This window comes from Canis lupus, chromosome 3 (genome assembly GCF_011100685.1).
Source record: "Canis lupus familiaris isolate Mischka breed German Shepherd chromosome 3, alternate assembly UU_Cfam_GSD_1.0, whole genome shotgun sequence".
Taxonomy (NCBI): Eukaryota; Metazoa; Chordata; class Mammalia; order Carnivora; family Canidae; genus Canis; species Canis lupus.
This window is the reverse complement of record NC_049224.1, coordinates 1,969,163-1,986,045: the sequence shown is the minus strand read 5'-3', so window position 1 is coordinate 1,986,045 and position 16,883 is coordinate 1,969,163. Positions and strand designations below refer to the sequence as shown.

The 16,883-nt window shown below is 41.3% G+C and overlaps 1 protein-coding gene across 4 annotated transcripts in view; it reads right to left on the bottom strand.

Moving 5' to 3' along the window:
• Window positions 1–8,175: 8,175 nt before the first annotated feature.
• The window catches only part of TMEM232 (transmembrane protein 232), a 249,087-nt gene continuing 240,379 nt past the window's right edge, over window positions 8,176–16,883 (bottom strand). The window contains exons 18-19 of one of the 4 annotated variants that reach the window (XR_005356520.1): window positions 9,268–9,628; window positions 8,176–8,452 (exon numbers count right to left, since the gene is read on the bottom strand). The gene's annotated coding sequence lies outside the window, so the exon portion shown is untranslated. Of the gene's footprint in view, window positions 8,453–9,070; window positions 9,629–16,883 lie in introns of those variants that run through there. The other 3 variants (XR_005356519.1, XR_005356523.1, XR_005356522.1) reach the window with 3 other exon arrangements.

The window sequence follows — 16,883 nt, the reverse complement described above, 5'->3', positions numbered from 1 at the left end:
CGCTTGGTATTCTCTCATCTGAACTCTTGGATCTGTCATTTTGTGTGTGTCATTCATTTTGGAAATTCTTCAACAAATACATCTTCAAATATTTCCTGTGTTCTGTGTTCTCTCGCTCTCTTTCCTTTTCCTTGTGTTTTAGATTAAGCCATTTATTCTGACTCATCTTCAAGTTCACTGTTTTTTCTACTCAGCTATATTGTCTCTGATAAGCTCATTGAATGCATTCTTTGTTACTCTGCTTTTCATATCTAGAATTTATGTGTATTTCTTATATTTTTCTCTCTCTGCTGAATTATGTATTTGATCCATCGCGTTGTTCATCTTTTCCTCTAGAGCTTTTGCCATTTTGGTGATATTTATTTTAAATTCTCTAATAGGTATTTCTAACATCAGCATCATATCTGAGTCTGGTTCTTTGATTGCTTTGTTTCTTGACAGAGGTTGCTTTATTTGCTTTACATGCCTCATAGTTTTTTGCTAAAGATGAAGCTGGCCATCTTGTGTAGGACAGAAGAGCCTGAGGTAAGAACTTCTGATGCCTGGAAATGGACACAGCTCTCCCGTTGCTAGGCTTTGTTTTGTCTGTGTCTGTCTGTGTGTGTAGGTGTGTGTATGGTGGGAGTGGTTGGGTCATTATTGTTATGAGTTTAAATGGATTTTGGCGTTGTCACTAGGATTATTCTCAGTGCAACACAGGCTTCAAATCATTCAGGACTACTTTCTTTTCCCGTTTTAAAATATTTTTATTGTTTATTTATTCATGAGAGGCACAGAGAGAGGAAGAGACCGAGGCAGAGGGAGAAGCAGGCACCCTGTGGGGAGCCCGATGGGGGACTCAATCCTGGGACCCCAGGGTCACAACCTGAGACAAAGGCAGATGCTCAACCACTGAGACACCCAGGCGTCCCTCGGAACTACTTTCTATTTAACATGTGGACTGGCTCTCCAGATGGTTTTTGTTCATGACCTGCTCCATCCTCCATTTTGGGTCTTCCCTTTGCACTCTACCTGCAAGAGTGTCTCTCTGCATGCTCTCGCCCCTCTTCAAGCAGTAGACCACTGTTGTTTTGTTTAAGTGTCCTAGGCAGACACTGTGTTTCTGAATCTTGGGGGTATGTCTTTCTCCATTATCTTCTCCAACTCTCAACTGCAGGTCTGGTCCCAGCAGGTGTTTTCATACCTCTTTCAAGTGTATAAGGTTTTGTTTTATTTTCTTCTCCTAGCAACAGTGGGCTTTCATCAGTGCCTCAGGGCATCAGGTTTTCTCTCTCTCCCTCTAATAGCTTAAGCCCTTTCTTTCATAGAATATATAGGGGAGAATGACCTGTGCTTCCCAGTACCCTATGTCCATCATAAGGGGCATACTTTTAGTCCTCTTGTGTGATTATACCAGGTCCTTTGCAGAAAATCCTGTGATGAATGCAAGTTCTTCTTGTGCTTGTATCATCCAGGGGCTCTCTGTACCTTTGCCAGACTACAGTTGGCCTTTAGCAATCCACAAAAGAATTAAGTTGAATTCTTGTGGCAGATAACATCTATCCCAGGTAAGCAAGTACTCACATCTTTAACTCTTGTTAGATGTGTTTTCCTTAGATTTCACATTAGTTGGTAATCATCACTTCTCTGCTGAGTTCAAGAAAAGTTATGAATTTTCAAATTGTGTGGTGTTTTTGCTGCTCCTGCTGTTGTTATTGTTGTAAGTGCAAAAGCAATGCTCCTTACAGCGTTCTACATCCTGAGCAGAAACTGAAAGTCCCAGAACACACAATATTTAGCTGGGCATGTGACCAGTTGGAATCAAGACTGTTTCCTGGCCTCTCTTATGCCTAGATCTGGCCAATTCTATGTACATGGAAGTTGCGCAACTTCCAGCAAATAATCTTAAAGGAGGGAGCATGCACTTCTCCTTGCTTTTCCTTGTTCTGCTGACTCAAATGCAGACATGAGATCTGAAACTGTGACTATCTTGCACCACGAAGTGAATTTAGGAAAAGAGGCCATACCTGGTAGTATAGCAAGACAAAAGGAGCCTCATACAGCACTTTACCTATGCAGATATTCACCTCAGCAAGAGAAAAAATAAATAACATCTTTCCTGTTTAATTTGCTGGATATTCTTTTACTGCTAATTCTAACTTATTTTATAAGCATTCATATCAGCAATTAACAATTGGCATCAAAAGGAGACAATGTTCAAGTACCAGTTTTCTGGTGAGCATTTCTGAAGCAGTAGACTTGCTCTCTTGCCTCCCTCCTGCCCCCAACCTTGAGCACCCAGCACCTAGCTAAGGAGCTCACACATCACTGGTGCTGGATAAATATTCATTAATGAAAAACACAGGCATACCATCTGACTGTGACTTCTCCAGATGACAAATTTGCACTGATATTTTTGTTATTTTATGTAATCATGATTTATAAGCACCTTCCCACCTGCACCATTTAACTCCACCCTCAATCTTCAGTTAGAGATACATAATTAACAGAATGAATTCTTTTTCTTTCCTTTTGGTTTTTTTCCCCCTCTTAGGGATGTAAGGTGAGCTGAAAAGGCAACAACAGTCTTATACGGAAGAGGAAGATGAGAAGCAAGGAACTGAAAAACTCATACCAGAAAAAAAAATGGTTCCTTGTAACTAAAAGGTAGCTCTGGGTCATCTACTGGGATAACTCTTTAACTCTTTGATTCTGGTGGAGTGTCAGGCTGTAAAAATGTTCTTGGAAGAAATGCTTTCTTTCCTTTCCCAGAAAAATACTATCTTCAAGTTATTTATATCCCATGCTGAAGAGGAAAACAGTAAGACAGTTCTGCAATCTGTCACTGGACCATAGAGCAAATGCTTGAAGCTCCTACCAAGTAGCCAAATGTGGCCTGAGAGCACCTGTGCCATCTTAGGCAAACTCTAAATTCCTTAAGACCAGAATCTATGCCATCTGTTTAAATTTCAAATGTCACACCATAAAGAACATAATATGGAAGATATTTCTTACACCTACAGCTGCTGTTACTGCAAAAATACCAGAAGCTAACAACTTGAAGGATTTAATTGGAGATGAAGGAAACTGTATTGAGAAATAACATCTCTCCATGTAAGAAGCAAAGAAAAGGCATGTTTCTCTTTTCTGTGTATTATTAGAACTTGTCTGCCCTCCTCAGCACATCAGCACTAATGATGCTGAGGTCCATGAAAGATAATTGCCTTGAGTCATTCTCTAGCCACAGAGAAGGTAAGATTAATAAAGAACATTTGTTATAATTTTGCAACCAATTTATGTAATGGAACTCATAATAAATAACCACATTTAACACAAGCATTCATCAAAGCCAATTTACACATCAATTTGTTCACTATGTGTTAAACCAACCATTTGTAAGAATAAGTTGGTTTCTTCCTGTGTCCCCTTTTCTCTCTATTAAAGTAGAAATTATTGTTAGATATGGTAATTTGGGGGGCTTTTATAGAGGCAGCATTGATAGCGATATATGTTGACTTCTCAGCTGTTGCTGCATGATGTGTAATTTTGCACAGCATGTTGCTTCTGTCTGGACTAAGGGGAAATTATTGTTTTAAAAATATAAAACCATTATTGATAATCTTTTCTTCTCTCAGTAAATTGTCACCTCAGATGAACACAGTTCACCGTAAGAGAGGCTGTGTATTCCTATGGACTGTCACCTCTTAATGATTCATAGAAAGAGGGACAGGTGCAGTCTAGTAAATGAAATTCAAAAATTATCTCCAAGCATTTTATTAATTAAACACCATTTAATTAATAAGCCATTTTCAAGTTACCCTATTCCCAAGCTTTAGCCAACATTGTCACCTCTCCCATTTTTATTATCCCACTGTTGCAAGGATATGATGGCTGTCACCTGTGTATATCCTAGAAAATGCTGCCATTACATAGTCACTTACAAAGGAAAAAAAATGGGTACACAATCTTACATTCACAAAGAAAAATTGAAGTCAGAATGGTTGCTAATGTGTGAAACAAACTTCAGTAAGATGTCATAAATGGTTAGTGGTGCTCATTGTGGTAAACTGAATAAAGCCCCACCTTAAAATGTCTATTTAATCCCAGGAGCCCATGAGTATCTTACCTTATATGGCAAAAGAAATTGGCAGATGTAATTAAATTAAGGCCCTTGAGGTGGGGAGACTATCCTGGGTTATCAGTGTAATCGCAAGGATTCTTATGAGAAGAAAGCAGAAGGTCAGCATTAGAAAAATAGAGATACAGTAATAGAAGGAGAGGTGGGAGGGATGTAGGATCATGAGCCAAGGAATGCGAGTGATTTCTAGAAGCTATTAAAGCAACCATATTCCTACTGCATTCCTCTTTTATACCTTTGAACAAGAACCATGTATCGTTGTTCAGACATATAAAATATCTCTATGATGCCAGTGTATCAGATAGAGAGTTATGGAGGGGTAACAAGAGATAGTTGGGATCAAAGGCCCTGCTTGAAGAACACATTTGATGTTTCTAGAAATTGATGCTGTCATTATAAAGATGACAGTCATTTTGAGAATGATATGTGATTGAATTCTTTTCTCTTCTACCTCTTGTTCTTCAACCTTAGAAAGTCATTTTTACCATGAAGGCAATGCCTTAATATTCAAGAAGTCATCTCTGAATGATTCTGCTTTGGGAAGAGCATAAAATGCTAGTCTTTAAGATACTGAGTGCAATAAATTATAATCGAATTTACAACTTGAATAGGTCTTGTAATATCAAGTTTTGCCTGTTGCTAATCACTCTGGCTCTCATTGTATGAACTACAATGGATTCATCATCTTTTTTTTTTTGCTGGTAGTTCCATGCGTGTTAATCTTATTTCCATCTAGAAGTAGAGTTTCTTAAAGATATAGACCGAGTGTTCCGAGTCCTAAAGAAGTTCTCTGTAAATTTATGATTGGTTAAAAATAGACTCTATTTTATTATTTAAAATATTTATTTATTTATTTTAAAGAGAGAGCATGCACTCATTCGGTGGGGGGAGGGGCAGAAGGAGAGAGAGAGAGAGAGAGAAAGAGAGAAAGAGAGAATCTCAAGCAGAGTCTCCGTGAGTGTGGAGCCTAATGCAGGGCTCAGTCTCGTGACCCACAAGGTCATGACCCAAGCTGAAACCAAGAGCTGGATGCTTATGTGACAGAGCTTCCAGGTACCCCTAGACTATTTCATTTTAACCAAAGTTTTATCAGTGCTTTTGTCTGGAACAGGTCATTAATTGTTCTTTTAGCTTAATGATACTGAGGTTAAGTGTCTCTGAAACAACATCTTCAGGATTAAGTTTCACACAGTTGCTTTTTTCTTCTGAATTTTTATGAACTCTTTTGACTTTTCTGTCTCAAAAAAGGAACTTCACTGTAGTAAACGATAACTGATTCTAAAAATAGGCCTTGTTCTCCCTTGAAAAGGAAAGAATGTTAATCTTTTTTCTTAGGATCTTCTTAATCCTTGTTTCAATATTTTTTTATGGCATTTTTAGGGCATGTTGACTTTTAACACCTTTCTAAGACAATAGCTTCTGACCCTGAGTCATGGACTCCAGGCGGTCTGTGAAGGTGTTGCTCACCGGTTCTGAGATGCCCAAGGCAGCTGCAGGTTTGAGAGTATTAGCAGGATCCATGGCTGGTGCCACAGAGCCTACGGCCTCCCTTGCTTCTTGCCCCAGACAGATTGTACAGGCCGTTTCATAATCCATGGACTTTCATGCCACATACCGGTTACTTTTATTGAGTTTGTTTGGGAGCCGTGTGCTAAGTGAGTTTGTAGAGCACATAGGATGTGATGGCCACAGACCCTGTCCATGTGCTAAAAATGCCAGATCTGTGTATCCACACGGTTCCATTAAGCTAAGAGATTCAAAATGATTTCTTAATCTCTCTCCAGACCTCTAGATACGAGATTTCTTCCCACCTCATAGAAATTCTCCAATGGACAATGACTACAGTCACTACAGTGGTTGTTTAGCAAGACTATAAGCCACACAACGCCGAGACTAATCATTATAAATTAACAAACCAGTAATAAAAATCAGAGCAGAAGCCACGAGGTCTAGTATTGGCAGCTACAGTAGTGACCTCTGGTGTGGCAGTCGCAGCAGCGTCCCTGGCCCCAACACAGTGTGGGCGTGGAGGCTAGCCTTTTCCTCAGTCTTCCAAAGATTGTGTGGACTACCTGCACCCTTTGGTTCACCCCAGTCTGCTTAACCTAGGGGTTCTGGGGTGTGCCGGGAAGAAGCCTCAACAACACACCATTGAATCCAGAAAAGATTAAAAAAAAAAAAAAAAAGCTTACACGGCACAAAGGGCAGACAACTGTAGGAAGTGAGCTTTTGGTGACAGTTGCCTGTGTTCTGGGCCGGCCGTAATCCTGCCGTCAGCAGGCGTCCAGGTGCTTCCTGGAGGAAGTGCGAAGCCGCATTCCTGTAACAGGAGCAGCGGTGGCACCAGATGACAGGGAGCCGTCGGGCCGAGACCTCCTGTTAGCTCTGCTTCAAAACTTTGATAAAATCTCTGTTTTTTTCTTTTAAACTTACGGAAAACAGACTTAATCTTAGAGAGACACTGAGGCCACAGAAAATCCAAGGTATTTTTTCATTGATTAATTTTTAAAGAATGCTTGTGGGGGAAGAGGACAGATTTCGTAAAGAAAATGAGGCATAAAAAGAGAAAGAAATGGGTTCGAGTCCCCTGTGCTGTGACTCCGTGTCGAGCACGGAAACCACGATTTCCCGCAGGTCCTGCTCTGCCCCTCGTCACTGACCCACTCTTTGCCGGGGTTCCCTTTGCTGGCTCCCTCACCTCGGTGCCACCCCAACTGCTCTGCTCCGCACAGGCGGGGGCCGTCGGGCTCAGGGCCTTGCACCCCACTCGGAGGTGTCTCTCACCGCCAGCCAGCCATGGCCCCATTGCTGCGGCCCCCCTTACCCCGCCCCCGGGGGGCACATGCAGGCCTGGCCCCTGGCTCCCCCGTACCCGCTTTATCCTTCTTCCACAGTCAACCTGAACTCGTTCCTGCTAGTCTGAAAGCCATCTCAAGGTTACCCTGCACTGTCCTCCCTGCCTGTCCTCCCCACCCCTGCACCTGTCCTCCCCACTGACTTGAGTACCTGTGGGGCCAGTATTTTTTTTTTTAACAAGTAAAATGAATTTGAAATATGCCAACTTTTTAAAACTTTTGTTCATTCTTCATCTTTTAAGTAATAACTCAGTCTGAACCTGTCTGGCTGTGGGATGCTCTAAAGTCCTTCGAGGAGGCCGAAGGTTATGGGGTATGTTCAGATACCTGAAGAGTGTGCCCTTTGATACACACTGGGGCCAACCTGCACCTTCTTCCTGTTTTTTCTGCTATGAATATCTCTAGAGATAGAACACTGAATGGAAAATGGTCCATGGCTTGTAATGCAGGAGAAGGGTCCAGGTGAGAGCGGGAGGCAAGTCCAGACCCTGTGTGCAGTCTGGCTGTGCCCAACTCAGCGCCCAGCCACGTCGGTACCCTGAGGCTTTGCAAACTCCTGCACCTGTCCTCCCCACCTGCACGTGTCCTCCCCATCTGTCCCCCCACCCTGTCCCCCACACCTGTCCTCCCCACCTGTCCTCCTGCACTGTCCTCCCCACCTGCACCTGTCCTCCCCACCTGTCCTCCTGCACCTGTCCTCCCCACCCCTCACACCCTGCGATTCTCCCCAGTGTTCTTCCTTGTAGGTCACTGGAGTAGGATGTGGGCTCTGAAGCATTCTAGCTCTCTGTGATACCCATTGGCCCCTAAGTGACTCCAAAATAACACACATTAAACACAAACAGTATTCTTTTCACATATGTGGCCAATTCAAGACAAATTCCCTAGTTGTTCTTTTTTCTTCCTTGCTCACATGCCTATCCCCAGGACCTTTCTCTCTAGATATTCTAAAGCCACTGCTGAATTTTGAGCACACTCCCAATCCAAGGGTTAGTCTGTTCTCCCCAGACTCCCCACATTTCCTGACACTGATGTTTGATCAGCGCACATTCATCAGATTGCCTTTGGTAAAAGACCACTAAATTGTGTACTTTGTGGGGTGGACGTAGGAACACACACAAAATAATCCTTGGCCCTGAGTCCCTGGCATGCATTCTACAAAAGGAATTTTTTTAATGTGGCCCGTGGCCTGCCTTCCTTGGCGCTGTGCTGTCACGAAGGTTGCATGTTGACCGTCATATTGAGAACAGGTCCCCGCTCATCGTCCGCTCTCACTCACTCTTCCTCAGGTCGGGACAGAGGAGGGGAAAATGCACAGCTTGGAGCCGGAGAGGCTGAGAAGCATATTCCGGATGTTACACTCATGAAAGGTACGATCTTGAACTAATTATTTACCTTCTATGTATCTTGGTTTTCTTAGACGTGAAAGCAGAAATCATATGTCATGGTTTAGCTGCCATTTCGACATGAGAATTAGAACCTAAAATGAGATCATGAACGTGTGACCGGCCACATTACCATTATATGTGCAAATAAATAACATATTATTTTTCTGTATTAGTAAGAAGTCATATTTACTCTCAGAGAGCCCCCTTCGTAGAAGCCTGGATTAATCCAGATTAAAACAGGTGAGACACACACCCTGCTCAGTGCCTCAGTGACCAGGAGAAGTCAAATTGCCAATTCTTCCATTTTTGCATAGTATATTTCCAGAATCCAAATTAATTATGTTATGGTGTGCAGGATGCCTGAACTACAAGGGAATGAACTATTTAAAACTAATAAATAGTGTGATGACATTCATTGGGGAAAAAAATTGTCAGGAATAAGCAAAATCTTCTACTTCCTTAGACACATTTGGGCCCAAGTGGCGTATCTTTTGAGGTCACTGTTTTATCACGCGCGTTGATTTCCTGCTGGATTCTTTTGTTTCCTCGATGATTTTTTTAATAACAAATTTATTTTTATTGGTGTTCAGTCTGCCAACATACAGAATAACACCCAGAGCGCATCCCGTCAAGTGCCCCCCTCAGTGTCCGTCACCCAGTCACCCCCACCCCCCGCCCTCCTCCCCTTCCACCACCCCTAGTTCGTTTCCCAGAGTTAGGGGTCTTCATATTCTGTCTCCCTTTCTGGTATTTCCCACACATTTCTTCTCCCTTCCCTTCTATTCCCTTTCACTATTATTTATATTCCCCATTCCTCGATGATTTTAATCTAGCCCCTAAGTGAAGTCAGGTTTTTTTCTTTCTTCTCTATAATCATTAGGATGCAGACGCTTATGTGTCATTTTACCTCCTACTTCCAGTCTTTTTCCTAAAAGCAACATGTGTCAAAAACAACTTTTTGTCTCAGTATCTGGGAGCCTCGTGCCGCAGTAGAAAGACGCCCACTCTCCGAGGCTTCTGTTGGGTACGGATGAGGCTGGGGCGTTCTGGAGACCACCTGTCCACAGCCGCCGCGGCTTCACTAACGGATCTGAACAGCCACGTCAACCTTACTCCCTTCTTTGTTTGAAGATGCTCAGCGGCAAAACGGTGATTCGTTTTCCCAGGAAGCCCACGAGGTAAAACGCAGAGTCTAAAAGGAGCTTGACGTGAATGCAACATTCTTCTTTCAGCTTAGGACACTCCAGGATCTGAGATGAACAGGCTTCCTACAATTCAAGTAAGAATATTTAGGTTTCTCTAATTTATTTCTGTGTCTATAGCTGGATGACCAAACCGCTTACAGGCCAGGCATAAATCATGGCCTAGCACGTCCTGCCAAGCTCCCCGCAACAGATTCTTTTTCCCTTCCTCTGCTTATCCTCCCTCATTGGCTGGGCCCTGAAAAATCCCATCAGGCAACCCTTGGGGATTGGCTTAAGCTAGCTTACAAGTTTGACTTGAAAAATCATTTTGTTCGCTTAAATGTTGTGCTTAATAAGTATTTTTGAAATCGTATCTTACTACTTTTAAAGTTTAGTATCGTTGACATACGGTGTATATTAATTTCTCATGTACAATATAATGACTTAATTCTGTACATTGCTCGGTGTTCGTCATGATGGCTGCACTCCTAGTTCCCTTCACCCAGCTCATCTACCCCTCACCCTCCTCCCCTCTGCTAACCCTCAGTTTGTTCTCTTTGGTTAAGAATCTGTATTTTTGGTCTCTTTTCTTTTTCTTTGTTTTATTTCTTAAATTCCACATATGAGTGAAATCATATGGTTTTTGTCTTTCTCTGACTTCTCTTACTTAGCACTTTACCCTCTAGGTCCATCCATGTTGTTGCAAGTGGCAAGATTTCATCCTTTTTTATGGTGGAGTAATATTCCTGTGTGTGTGTGTGTGTTTGTGTGTGTGCATGTTTGTGCATATACATCCCGACTAATGCTGCGCTAAACATAGAGGTGTATATCCTTTCAAATTGGTGTTTTTGTATTCTTTGGGTAAATACCCTGTAGTGGAATTACTGGATCGTGTGATGATTTTATTTATGATCTTTTGAGTAACCTCTACAGTGTTCTGCAATGACACACCAGTGTGCATTCCCGCCAACAGTTTGCATTTTTCCAAATCCTCACCAACACTTGTTGTTTCTTGTGTTTTTCTTTTAGTCATACTGACAGGGGTGAGATGAATCTCACTGTGTTTAAGGGAAGAGACCTCAGTTTTTCACCATTGAGTATGATGTTAGCTGTGGATTTTTCATATATGGCTCTTATTATGTTGAGATATGTTCCCTCTAAACCGACTGTGTTGGATGTTGTACTTTGGCAAACACTTTTTCTGCATCTGTTGACACAATCATATGGACTTTATCCTCTGTCTTGATGTGATGTGTCACACTGATTGATTTGTGAATATTGAACCACCTTGCATCCCAGAAATAAATCCCACATGATCATAGTGAATGATTTTTTTAATGTATTGGTGGATTCAGTTTGCTAATATTTTGTCGTTGAAAATGTATGCGTCTAGGTTCATCAGATATTGGCCTGCACTTCTCCTTTATTGTACTGTCTTTGGTTTTGGTATCAGTGTGATGCTAGCCTCATAGAATGAATTTAGAAGATTTCCCTTTCTTATTTTTTTGAAACAGTTTGAGAAGTTTTTGGTTTTTTTGGTTTTTTAAGATTTTATTTATTTGAGAGCGTGAGAGACAGGAAGAGCAAGCAGGAGGCGGGAGTGGGGGGGGGTCAGAGGGAGAAGGAGAAGCAGACTTCCCACTGAGCAAGGAGCCTGACACCAGGCTCCATCCCAGGACCCCAGGGTCATGACTTGAGCCACAGGCAGATGCTCAACCGACTGAGCCCCCCAGGCGCCCCTGTTTGGAGTATTTTGGTTATTAGTTCAATTTCATTGCTAGTAATCAGTCAGTTCACATTTTCTATTTCTTCTTCATTCAGTTTTGCAAGGTGATATATTTCTAGGAGTTTATTTCTTTCAGATTGTTGACTTTGTTGGCATATAATTTTTCATGACATTCTCTCATCCTTTATATTTCTGTGGTGTCAATTGTCATTTCTCCTCTTTCATTTCTAATTCTGTTTCTCTCTCTCTCTCTCCCTCTCCCTCTCCCCCTCCCTCCGTCTCCTTTTTAAAAAAAATTTTTTTGATGAGTTTGGCTAAAAGTTTACAAGTTTTGTTGATTTCTTTTTTAAATAACCAGCTCCTGGTTCATTGATCTTTTCTATTGTTTTATTTTGTTTTTCAGTTTCTACATTGTTTATTTCTGCTTTATTCTTTATTATTCCCTTCCTTCTACTGGTTTTGGGTTTTGTTTGCTCTTTTTCTAGCTTCTTTAGATGTAAGGCTAGGTTGCTTTTTTTGGGAATTTTCATGCTTCTTGAGGTAAACCTGTATTACTCTAAACTTCCTTCTTAAAACCACTTTTGCTGCATCCCAAAGATTTTGGACCATTGTATTTTCATTTTCATTTGTCTCCATGTATTTAAGTTTTTATTTAAATTCTAGTTGTTAAAAAAATAAATAAATAAATAAATAAATTCTAGTTGTTAACATACAGTGTAATATTAGTTTCAGGTATATAATATAGTGATTCAGCCCTTCTATGGAATACCCAGTGCTCATCACTAGTGCTCTCCTTAATCCGCATCACTGATTTAACCCATTCCCTCTGCTAAATATCAGTTTGTTCACTATAGTTAAGAATCTGTTTCTTGGTTGCCCCCCCATCCTTTTTTTCCCCTTTGTTCATTTGTTCTGTTTCTTAAACTCCACACATGAGTGAAATCATATGGTATTTGTCTTTCTCTGATTAACTTATTTAGTTTAGCATAATACTCTCCAGCTCTATCCACGTTGTTGCAAATGATAAGATTTCATTCTTGTTTATGGCTGAGTAATATTCTGTTGTATGTCAATATGTGTGTGTATGTATGTAAGTATATTCATTCATCAATCAATGTACACTTGGGCTGTTTCCATAATTTGGCTATTGTAAATAATGCTGCTATATTGGGGTGCACATATCCTTTTGAATTAGTATTTTGAATTCTTTGGGTTAATACCCAGTAGCACAATTGCTGGATCATAAGGTAGTTCTATTTTTAACTTTTTGAGGACCCTCCATACTTTTTTTTTTTTTTAGTTAAGACTCCATTTATTGAATTCATATTTTCTAATATATGGGCTGTGGTATTTCTTTTGCACTATTAGTAAAAATAGATTTTGCTAATCAAGAACCACTTGAACTCTGACCAGTATTTGGCATTTAAAGGCATCTTAACTTAGTGGTTAAGAGTATGTTTAAGAGTCTCTCTGGATTGGAGTCTTAGTTCCAGTTTAGACATACAGCATAACCTCCTTGTGCCGGAGAGTGCATAAAATGAGGTACAGTTGAAAGAGAGGTTATATGGTAAATAGCACCAAGCTTTCTCCTCCATATAGCCCTTCCTCTGTATCCTATTCATCCTCATATTGGGTATATCACTGCACTGTAATTATATGTATACTTGTCTCCTCTACCAAATTTTTCTTCAAAAAGTATCAAGGCCTTTCCCCCACCTTTTTTCTATTCATAACTCCAAATGAAGTGCCTGGTATGTAGATAGACGAATTCCATACTGTTTTCCACAGTGGCTGCACCAGTTTGCATTCCCACCAACAGTGTATGAGGGTTCGTTTCTCTTCACATAGACACCAACACCTGTTGTTTCTTGTGTTGCTAATTGTCCCCTTTATAATTATATAATTTCCTTCTTTTTCTCTTGTTATAGTCTTTCTTTTAAAACCTGTTTTGTCCAATATAAATATTGCTACCCTGGCTATCTTTTCGTATCCATTTTCATGATAAATGTTTCTCCATCCACTCACTTTTTTTTTTCTCTAAAGACTTTATTTACTTATTCATGAGACACACACAGACACACAGAGGCAGAGGGAGAAGCAGACTCCATTCAGGGAGCCTGCTGCAGGACTTGATCCCAGACTCCAGGCTCACATCCTGAGCTGAAGGCTGTCCCATCATCTACTCACTCTCAACCTGCACGTGTCTTTAGGTTTGAAATGAGTCTCTTGTAGGCAGAGCATATAGATGGGTCTTGCTTTTTTATTCATTCCATCACCCTTTGTCATTTGATTGGAGCATTTAGTCCATTTGCATTCAAAGTAATTATTGATAGGTATGTATTGTTGCCATATTGTTACTTGTTTTATGGTTGTTTTTATTTTTTTTCTCTTTCTTTTCTTCCCTTGCTCTCTTCTTTCATGTTAAGTTGGGTTTCTTTAGCTATATAGTTGGATCCCTTTCTCTTTATTTTTTGCATATCTATTACTGGTTTGTGATTTGTGGGTAGCATTAGGTTGGTATGTAACATCTGCATAGAGCAGTTTGTATTAAGTGGATAGTCGCTTAAGTCTGAACCCCTTCTTAGTCCCACTACCTCTTCTCCCACATTTTAGGTATATGGTGCCATACTTTACATCCTTTTATTTTGTGAGTCCCTTGACTGGTTTTTATGGATACCCTTAATTTTACTGCTTTAGTGCTTCCTACTTTTTCTTACTTCTTATATTCTTTCCTTTCCACTCAAAGAGTTTCCTTTAACATATCTTGTAGGCCTGGCTGAGTAGTGATGAATTCCTTTAACTTTTGTGTGTCTGGGAAACTTTATCTCCCCTTCTATTCTGAATGAGAGCCTTCCTGGATAGAGTATTTTTGACTACAGATTTTTCCCTTTCAGCACAGTGAATATATCATGCCACTCCTCTCTGGCCTACAAAGTTTCTGTTAAAAAATCAGCTGATAGCCTAATGGGATTTCCCTCATATGTAGCTGTTTTCTTTTCTCTTACTTCTTTTAAATTTTTCTCTTCATCACTACCTTTTACCATTTTAATTACTATGTGTCTTGGTGCAGACACATAGTTGACTTTGTTGGGGGAAATCTCTACCTCCTGTGTCTAGATTTTTGTTTCCTTCCCCAGATTCAGGACATTTATAGCTATTATTTCTTCAAATACATTTTCTGCTCGCTTTTCTCTCTCTTCTCCTTCTGGGATCCCTATAATGCATATGTTATTACTCTTGCTGATGTTGCTCAGTTCCCTAGGTCTATTTTCGTATGTTATTACTATTTTTTCTCTCTCCTGTTCAGCTTGATTGCTTTCCATTACTCTGTCCTCCAGGTTGCTGATTCATTCTTCTGCTTCCTCTAGTCTACTATTTGTTTATTTCTTTTTTTTTTTTTTTAAAGATTTATTTATTCATGAGAGACACAGAGAGAGAGAGGCAGAGACACAGGCAGAGGGAGAAGCAGGCTCCATGCACCGGGAGCCCGACGTGGGACTCGATCTCGGGTCTCCAGGATCACGCCCTGGGCCAAAGGCAGGCGCTAAACCACTGCGCCACCCAGGGATCCCAATTTGTTTATTTCATATAATGTATGTTTAATTCAGTTATTGAGTTCTTCATCTCCGAATGGTTCTTTTTAATATTTTCTGTCTTTGTCAAAGGTCTCACTGAGATCTTCCACTCTTTCTTTTAAGTCCAGTGAGTATCTTTATGGCCATTACTTTAAATTCTCTATCAGGTGTGTTGCTTATGTCTGTTTTGTTTAAATCTTTTGCCATGATTTTATTCTATCCTTTTATTTGAGACATATTCCTCTATCATGTTCAGTCTCTGTGTCTTTTACTCTGTGTTAGGAAAATCATTTGCATCTCTTCTTGAAAATAGTAGTTTATGAAGAAAAGTTCCTGTATTGCCCTGCAATGCAATGTCCCCTGTTCACTGAACCTGGCACATCGGAAGTGTCTCCTATGTGTGTTTCACACACTCTACTATTGTGGCTAAGCAACTTTTGCCTTCAGTCTAATCATCTGTGTTGGCTCTCTTTGCATGTTGTGAGCATGATTTGGGCCCTTTGTTGTTAGTGGGCCAATCTGGGGCTGCTTTGGGCTTGAGTTGAGTCAGACCATGTGCTTACCAGAGATTGGTATCAAAGTGCAGGCTGCTTTCCCTCTGTTAGCCCTAGAGAAGCTTTTCTTGTTGGGTTGGACCTGCAGTCAGACCCAATATCTGCCCACAACCCATTCCTGAGATCACAGACTGATTTTGTAGTTTCCACCCCCTCTTTCTGTGGAAAGAGTCATTTTGGGAGTACTGGTCTTTATTAGAGCTGCTTCCATCCTGCCAGGCTTGTGGCACCTCTTTGGGTGGGCTCTGACCAAGAGCATAATGGAGAGGGTAGATCAGCAGAAGAACACAGGGCCAGAGCATGCAATGTTAGTAAAGTTTAAGTGGTCTGCTGTGGGAGGAGACCTGGAGCTGCTTTATGAAATTACCGCTGCAGGGTTGGAGAGGGTGTGTCCAGAGGAGAACATGGGGGTAAGCATGTGATACAGCATGGTCCTTGTGGGGGCCAATGGTGGAGGGGACCTGCACCCCCTCAAAACTCCTGCTGGCGCTGGCCAGGCTGGAGGGGGTATATATGTATAAGGGCTTGTGGGCAAGGCACACAATGTTTGCAAAGTTTGAGTGGGCCTGCTATGGGAGAAGACCTGGAACAGAAGGCCTGGAAGGGTATGTCCACAGGAGAACATGGCAGTATGGTGCACTGTTAAGCAAATTAGGCAGAGAGTGTTGCTGCTGCATTGGTTCCAGCTGGGAACAGGGCAGAGCATTGGTGCCTGCCAGCTCCCTTGTTCCTGGACAAGTCTCCCAAACACCCTTGGCCCTCCAGCACACACTCCGAGATTAGCAAACAAATGTTCCCCACGCATTTTTCAACTGCTGCTTCTATGCTGTAATTCAGTGAGGCTGTTTGTTGTGCTGTCTCTTGAAGGAATGGAACTCAGTTTCCTCTCCCCCTCCTGGCTCTCCCAGAGCCTGCTGAGCTTTAAAGATCCAGGTTTTAAGCTCTGTTGATTGAAAGAACTCACAGAATTATGGCCTTCTTGTTTTAAGGCCAAATGTCATAAGGTTCCCTTGTGGGTTCCCCATGCCCAGGCTGCTGGTGTGAGGGCTTGTTGTTCTGTGCCTGAGGTATCACCCCCTCCCATGGACAGTCCTGTGGGTCTCGTTGGTTCCCCATTATGTCTCTGCCCTTCAAGCCCTCTTCAGTGTGACCTTCTCTACAAAACTATACGTTATTTACACTGATATGGGTGTTATCAGGTTGTATGTGTGGGATGAGGTAAGCCTAGGGTTCTCCTGTTATGCCATTTTCCCCTAAAGTCTCTTAGTAAGTGTTTTATATGCCTCAAGTCTATATGGATTACCACATCCCAACTTTTAGTATAGGTCAGGAGTAGAATGCACACTGTTTTCCTGGGCTCACCCATATTTTTAAATATAATAAGCAGATTATTTGTATATTTTGGGAAAGCATCAAGCATCAATATTTTTGGCTACTTTTTAAAAGAAATCAGAAGAGCTAACATTACTGGGTTAGCCTTCCTG